Below are 8,281 nucleotides of genomic sequence, written 5' to 3'. Positions count from 1 at the left end.
GCCACACTCTTCTTCTCATCTTTCTTCTCCTTCTTTTCTTCCTTCTCATCTTCATCTCTATATGTATCATCGGTCATGATGTCTCCCAACACTTGGTTTGGTGTCATGGTGTCCAAACCACTCCTTACTAGAATAGTGACTAATGTGTCAAATCTTGAATGTAAGCATCTCAAGAACTTGTGTGAGAAGTCATTGTCCTTCACCTCTTCTCCAAGTGCTTTGAGATCATTGATAAGCACTTGAAGCCTATGAAACATCTCCGGCACACTCTCATCCTCCTTCATCTTGAAGCTTGCAAACTTTTCCTTGAGAATGTAAGCCTTTGCACCTTTCACGGCTTGAGTGCCCTCAAATGATTCTTCCAACTTCTTCCATGCCTCATGAGCCATCTCAATATTCTTGATTTGCTCAAATGTTCTCTCATCAATTGCATCATGAATAGCACTTAGAGCAATGTCATTATTTTGGAGAAGCACTTCTTTGGCCGCGGTGGGATTCTCCAGATCACCAATCTCAATTTTGGTTTTCTACCACCTTCCACACATTTCTAGTGATTGACTTGATGTGTGTGGTCATTTTTGACTTCCAATAGGGATAATTTGTGCCATCAAATTAGGGTGGCTTCTTGGTGTTGTTGATTTGAGCCATTTTTACACCGAAGGTTGTTAAGCCTCAAATCACAGTGACCTCGGCTCTGATACCACTTGAAAGGTCCTAATGTCTAGAGGGGGGTGAATAGCCTAATAAAAATTTCTACAACAACACTTAACAAAATAGTTAGACAATTATGAGGCAAAGCAAGTGTTGCACTAGCCTACTCAAAATACAAGCCACCTACCACAATTCTAGTTTAGATAGTGTCTATTCACACAAAAGCTATGACACTACCCTATATTAGTGTGCTCTCAAAGGCTAACTAAAGAGCCACACCAACCAAGCAAGCAAGCTCTCACAACTAGCTACACTAAAGAGCTTGTCAACTAGTTTATGGTAAAGTAAAGAGAGTGATCAAGAAGGTTATACCGCCATGTAGATGAAGAAACCAATCAATCACAAGGATGAATAACAATGAAGACCAATCACCTTGGAATCAATGATGAACACAATGATTTTTTTACCGAGGTTCACTTGCTTGCCGGCAAGTTACTCCTCGTTGTGGTGATTCACTCACTTGGAGGTTCACGCGCTAATTGGCTTCACACACCAAACCCTCAATAGGGTGCCGCACAACCAACACAAGATGAGGATCACACAAGCCACGAGCAATCCACTAGAGTACCTTTTGGCTCTCCACCGGGGAAAGGTCAAGAACCCCTCACAATTACCATGATCAGAGCCGGAGACAATCGCCACCCTCCGCTCAACGATCCTCGCTGCTCCAAGCCATCTAGGTGGCGGCAACCACCAAGAGTAACAAGCAAAACCCACAGCGAAACACGAATACCAAGTGCCTCTAGATGCAAACACTCAAGCAATGCACTTGGATTCTCTCCCAATCTCACAAAGATGATGAATCAATGATGGAGATGAGTGGTAGGGCTTTGGCTAAGCTCACAAGGTTGCTATGTCAATGAAAATGGCCAAAAGTGTGAGCTTCAACCAGCCATGGGGCTTAAATAGAAGCCCCCACGAAATAGAGCCGTTGTACCCCTTCATTAGGTACAATGCGGGGTGACCGGACGCTCCAGTCCGATCGACCGGACTCAGGACCTAGCGTCCGATCGCTCGATGTCAGCCACGTGTCACACTACATTCAATAGGAGTCATCTGATCTCAATGGTCATCTGTTGACCAGACGCTCTGCTACAACTGACCGGACTCTGAGTCTCCAGCGTCCGGTCATTTCCAGTAAGGTTCTAGAAACGTATTTTGTCGACCGGACTCGTCCAGTCATGCTTGACCGGACCCTGCCAGCGTCCGGTCAGATGACGTCTCCTCTGTGTGCCTTACGTCAGCGTATGTCAGCACTAATCGGACGCACCCTGCCAGCGTCCGGTCGCAGAGTGACCCAGTGACCGGTCATTTGACCAACGCCAGCGTCTTCGCTGTTACACCTGACCGGACGCACCGGTCCAACCGAGGCCAGCGTCCGATCACTTCCAGTGACCTCTGTCTTTTCTATTTAGGGCGCCGGTGGCACTGTCGGACTGTCCGCACTCTATGGGCGGACACTCTGCTGGTGGAGTTACTTACCATTGCACCTAAACTTTACCACCCTTGATCAAATGTGCCAACCATCAAGTGTATCACCTTGTGCACATGTGTTAGCATATTTTCACAAACATTTTCAAGGGTGTTAGCACTCCACTAGATCCTAAATGCATATGCAATGAGTTAGAGCATCTAGTGGCACTTTGATAACTGCATTCCGATACGAGTTTCACCCCTCTTAATAGTACGGCTATCAATCCTAAATGTGATCACACTCTCTAAGTGTCTTGATCACCAAAATAAAATAGCTCCTATGGTTTATACCTTTGCCTTGAGCCTTTTGTTTTTCTCTTTCTTCTTTCCAAGTCTAAGCACTTGATCATCATCATGGCATCATCATCATGTTATGATCTTCATTTGCTTCACCACTTGGAGTGTGCTACCTATCTCATGATCACTTGATAAACTAGGTTAGCACTTAGGGTTTCATCAATTCACCAAAACCAAACTAGAGCTTTCAGACACGCTGCAGGGTGGGCCTCCGAGTCTCCTGCATGGGAGTTGGGGTGATGCTCAACCCCGTCATTGCTCGGCCACTGACAAAAAAGTGCAGGTAAGTCACACTCCAAAAAGACTCAACAGCAAAAGATCAAAAAGGAACAAAGAAAAAACATACCGAGAGGTAAGCGGCATGACTCTGAAGGCAAGACCCGACGTCGATAGGCCTATAGGGCAAGGACTGCTCCCAAGCTGTGACCCACACCCCCTCACCTTAGCTAGGGGTAGAGTCATCCCAACCAGCTCCTGCTCAGCCTGTGGATCGGCGTGACCCTCAGCTCGGGACTCCCCAATCTGAGCAGCAAGCGGGGCATCCTCTAGCTATGAGTCACGCGTCGGTGCTGGTCCCAGTGACGCACAGGTGCTAGTCCGCTCCTTGGACCACCCAGCTTGCTCGACCGCGTCCACGACAGGTGAGGACAAGACCGGCAACGCCACTGAAGGGCGCGGTGACCGTGTTGGCTTCGCCTCCCATTTGCCGATGACGTCCGCGCTCGCTGCGTGCTTCCTCGGCATGGGAACCACCACGCGCCTTTCCGCCTCCTGCTCATCACTAGCAGACATCGCCATAGGGTCACGATGCTCCGCTGAGGTCACAACGACCTCCCAACTTTTCTCCTCCTCGGAGAAAATCATGTCATCCACATCTGTGGGATCCTCTGACTCGAGCTCCGACTCGACATCGCTCCTACGTTCCCTGACCTTCACACATCGGGCGATCTACTGCTCCTTCTCTTCCTTCTGCTGAACCTCCTTGGTTCTCTTTTTCTTCCTGGCATCTGCCACCTCCTTTTAGGCGGCCTACTGGGCCACGCCCTCCGGTCCCTTGGGAAGGTGCGGTCGGGGCTTGTAAACTCTAAGTCCCTATGAAACGGGTGGCTCGAAATAAAAAAATAGGAAAGCAGAGGAAGAAGCACGGACTAAATAGATGGGAGCATACCAGTCTGGACACGATTGCAGAGTTGAAAGGTGTGGGCTTCCCATTGACCTTCTCTTTGGGCTTTAGCGATAGCACCCGGCCAAGGCGACTCCAGACCTCATCGTCCGGTAGCTCCTTCGGTGATGCACGGTCTGGGTCCGTCGAGCCATGTTACTTCCACATCGGCTGCGTCCTCTCCACCAATGGCATAACCCAGTGGCAGTAGAGGGTGTGGAACAACCGCACCCTATCAAGGCCACGCCGCACGAGCTTCTGCAGCTCCTCCTCGATGATCTCCACCTTCTTCTCTCAATGGGCACAACCCCACGACCAGCTATCCTGCTTCTCTAGCCTCCCGCCGATGAACATCGGGAACGGTGCCTCCACCGGATTCCTGATATAAAACCACTCTTCATGCCACCCCCGGTTGGAGTCATAGAGGATGTATGCGGGATACGAGCCTCCCACGCTCGGTTTCCTCTATAGGGTGAAACCCCCCACCAGCAAAGCTCGCCTAGAGAACAACCGGCGGAAGAAATCTGCGTGTGGCTCAATCCCGAGGAAGGCCTCTCAGACAGTGATAAAGATAGAGATGTGCAGCACCCCCATCGGATTGAGGTATTGCAGCTCTAGAACCCAGTCATTAAGGAGTCCGCGTAGGAACTAGTGCATGTGGTATCCCAACCCGTGCTCATGGAAGGCGAGAAAGGAAACCACCTCGCCAGACCGAGGTTGCGGAAACTCCTCCCTCCCGGGAGCCCTCCAGTGCGCCACCTCCTTCGGTGGCAGAAACCCCTTCACGGCGAAGGCCTTCAACACCGACTCCCTCACCATGGACGACCTTCAGTCCAACATTTCGCTCCAAGATCATGAAAGGATTTGTGAGTTTTTCTCTTCTCCCTTTTCTTTCCTAGAAACCACCGCGGCTCTCAAGAACGCTCTCGGCAAGAAGGAAAAGGAAAGGAGGCGGCAGATGAAGAATAGGTGAAAGAACAGGGTAAAAACATTCTCCCTGCTCCTACTTAAGGAAAAGGGTGCAACGGTTGGGGAAGGCGCGCCAATCGGGGGAGACGAAACAGCGGAGCGAAAAACCCTCTCTTTCCCATTTAATGCAGATGGGACGCGCCCTGACCGATGAGACGCGCCCTGCCCGATGGAATGACGCCTGATCAGATGGGACATGGCCTGGGCATGGCCCACCACTACCACACACCAACCACTACCACATGATGGGCACAAGAACCAAAGCACCACCTCATGCAGGTGGCCCTCCGCTTCCCCAGCAAGACTTAGAAAAAACACAAAAACGGGATCTCTGCCAAGAGAGACCATCGGGCTTCCTAAAAGTCGATCGAACGGCTCAGGAAAACACACCGAGGGACAGGTAAGGAGCAAAGGGACACTCCATGTAGGCTATGTTGACTCCGTCATGAACGACAAGCATGGGTCCTGGTCGAACATTTCTGACTGGAGCTCTTCAAACCCCGTCACTCAAGTCATCAAGGTAACACTACCGACCCCCTCTATTTTTTTATAATCATTTCATATATCCATACACGCATTCATTTCATATGTCTGTGCCCCCGGATGATTCGGGCCCTGAACTACCTGGGGGCTAGAGAACTAAGCATTGCACATGCAGCGAAATGCATCACGACGTTCCGTGTTGCGTCACGAAGCGACAGTTGTCTCATTCGACATGAGCAACGACCGACTGGGGTTCGAAGGCTGGCCCATGAAGGGCTCAAGGCCGCCCCACGTCAAATAGAGCCAGGGGAGAAAATGAGATGAGCCCCATGCGGCCCTCGCCTAGTCTGGCAGACAGGGTCATCTCAACCTTCTCGTTCGATCCTAAGCCTCTGTCGAGCCCATAGAATCTCCATCGAGGGGAGGCCATTAGGCCACCTAGGTCAGTCTCCGGAACAACCCAGGCATCTGCCGGGTTGCAGGTAAAGGAGCAGTGGAATGTCACAAGAGGGCTATGCCGACCCCGTCACGAATGACAGACCCGGATTCCACTCGATCATACCCGTTAGCAAACTCATCGAGCACATCACTCGAGCCCGAGCGATCGGGATAAAGGACAAAACTCAGCCCCTCTAGTTGTGGGAAACTGAGGACGGGGTAACGCACACAACTCAAACCGACCCCTACCAAAAGCCTAACAGGGTTTGGGGGCACAAGACACCAAACGCCTGGGTCTGCGACCCCAAACTTGCCCCATCCGACTATGCTTCAACTACAAACCAAATGCCTGGGTCTACAACCCCAAACTTGCCCCATCTGGCTACGCTTCGACTGCACACCAAATGCCTGGGTCTACGACCCTAAAACTCGCCCCATCTGGCTACCCTTCGACTACACACCAAACACCTGGGTCTACAACCCCAAACTCGCCCCATCAGGATCCACGAGCTCCGGCTCACTCGATCCCTAAAACTAACTAACTAACTACCTCGGCTGCGCGGGCTGCACCGAGGCCCGGATCCACGACTCTGACTCGTCTGATCCTACGGCGTGCAACGACGCCAGGACCCGCGAGCTCTGTCTTGTTCGATCCGTAAGACTAACTGCCTCGCCCGATCCCACGGCACGCACCGACGCTAGGATCTACAACTTTGTCTCACCTAATCCCTAAAAAACTAACCACCTTAGGCTACGCAATGATGCCTTGGTTGGTGACTTCATCTCGACTAAAAAACACGCACACACGCCCATTAACAAACACTCCTAGACGATTCTGCCCGAATCACCCAATGGCTTGGGGGCTACACCCACGGGTGCGCTCGCATGCACCCGCTGATAAAAAAAACCTCCCCCACTGGTAGCACGAAAAACCCCCGTATGATTCTGCCTGAATCGCCCGGGGGCTCGGGGGCTACACCCGCGGGTGCGCTCGCGCGCACCCAGCGTCAAAGACAAAAAATTCCCAGACGATTCTGCCCGAATCGCCCGGGGGCTCAGGGGCTCCTGTCGGGTTCATAAACCCGGGGTCCCTCGTGGACTGGCTTCCCAACAAAGGCTCGGCCCAAGCAGACAACGCGCAACTCATGGGCCGGCCCAAGAATCTGAACAAACAGGCCAGAAGGCGATCCAATCACTGACCGAAAGGTCTGGCCGAGGAGGAGCAACGCCTGTTTTCCGACTCTGGCCTGCCTCTCCAACTGGAGGGCTCACTTCGGTCTCCAGCCCGCCTACAGATGGCCTCTCCGACCGGAAGGCCTAGCCAAAACACTACTTCCGACTATGACCCCACGTCTCCGACCGGGGTACGTAAAAACCCTGCTCACTGCTCATCTCCGACTGGCACGATCAAAACCGACTGGGACCAACCGACCGGGGACGCCCGCTCGGAAAGGATCGGGGAACGAACGGGGAAAGCAAGGCAGGGCGCACAAGTCATACCACGATACCAGGGATCGTACCCTATACACTTGTAGAAACAGTATTCTGCAACCTCCCTGACACAAACAGTGTTGTAGGCGCCGACATTTTCCTCTACATTATTGTGGGTGCCTACAACTCCCATACAGTAAGCCCCCGCCCAACATGCCTCTGGGCATCGACAGTGTTGTGGGCGCCGACTTTTACCGTACCGGACGAACATGGTAAAAACCCCTTGCATGCCTCAGGTATCAACAGTGTGGCAGGCGCCGACATTTGCCATGCCCGAAGAAGACAACACCACCTCCCATGTGCATCTGACATTCAATAGTATTGTGGGCGCCTACCATCGTCCTGTACCCACCGGCGTGGGCAGCGAGGCTCAGAAACATACGTACTCTCTCCACCTCACTTGTAAGGCCATCCCCTTCATCTATAAAAGTGGATGCGCTCTCTACCAACATTCAAGACATTCTAGATTAATTAGATCGATCAAGTTCACTAGTTCACAACCACAGAACCGCCAGGTTCGAACCTCAAGCACACGCTTGAACACTTAGCTCATAACGGAGCTCCTGTCGCTCTCGGCCCTTCCGACCGAAGTCTGATCGGACCTCTTGTACCCCCCATCTTTCTCCTTCTCGTTTGTAACCCCAATGTAAACTTTGAGCATCTGGGCTCAGGAACAAAGTCACCAACCGACTCAAACTGGACGTAGGGCACATTGCCTGAACCAGTATAAACCCTGTGTCATTGGGTGCTAGGCCACCTCTGATCACAACGTATGGCAAAACTACAAATATTTACTTGTTGGTCACTTTCTGCACCGACACGTGTAGTCTTGGCTAGACCGATAGTTTTAATTCTGCATTTGTTTCGGTAAGCCGACACGAGTAATTTTAGAAAGGACTATTCACCCTCCTCTAGTCCGCCATCTTGACCTTACAACAAGTCAACTGTAATACCAGGGACCGTACCCTATGCACCTGCAGCACAGTACTGACAGGGCATGTCAAAAGGGTGCCCTGCCACATTCCAGGCATGACAGAATCCAAGTAGTGTTGTGGGCGCCGACGTTTGCCCTATAGTGTTGTGGGCGCCATCAATTCCCGTAGCAGGCAAACACGGTAAAACCCCCCACATGCCTTTGGGCATCGACAGTGTTGTGGGCGCCGTCATTTGCCATACATGGTGAATACGGTAAAACCTCCCACATGCATCTAACACAAACAGTGTTATGGGCGTCTACAATCATCTTATACCCGATGG

This window comes from Miscanthus floridulus, chromosome 2, assembly GCF_019320115.1.
Source record: "Miscanthus floridulus cultivar M001 chromosome 2, ASM1932011v1, whole genome shotgun sequence".
In the NCBI taxonomy this organism is placed as follows: domain Eukaryota; kingdom Viridiplantae; phylum Streptophyta; class Magnoliopsida; order Poales; family Poaceae; genus Miscanthus; species Miscanthus floridulus.
The sequence above is the reverse complement of the archived record's forward strand: the minus strand, read 5'-3'. Positions refer to the sequence as shown.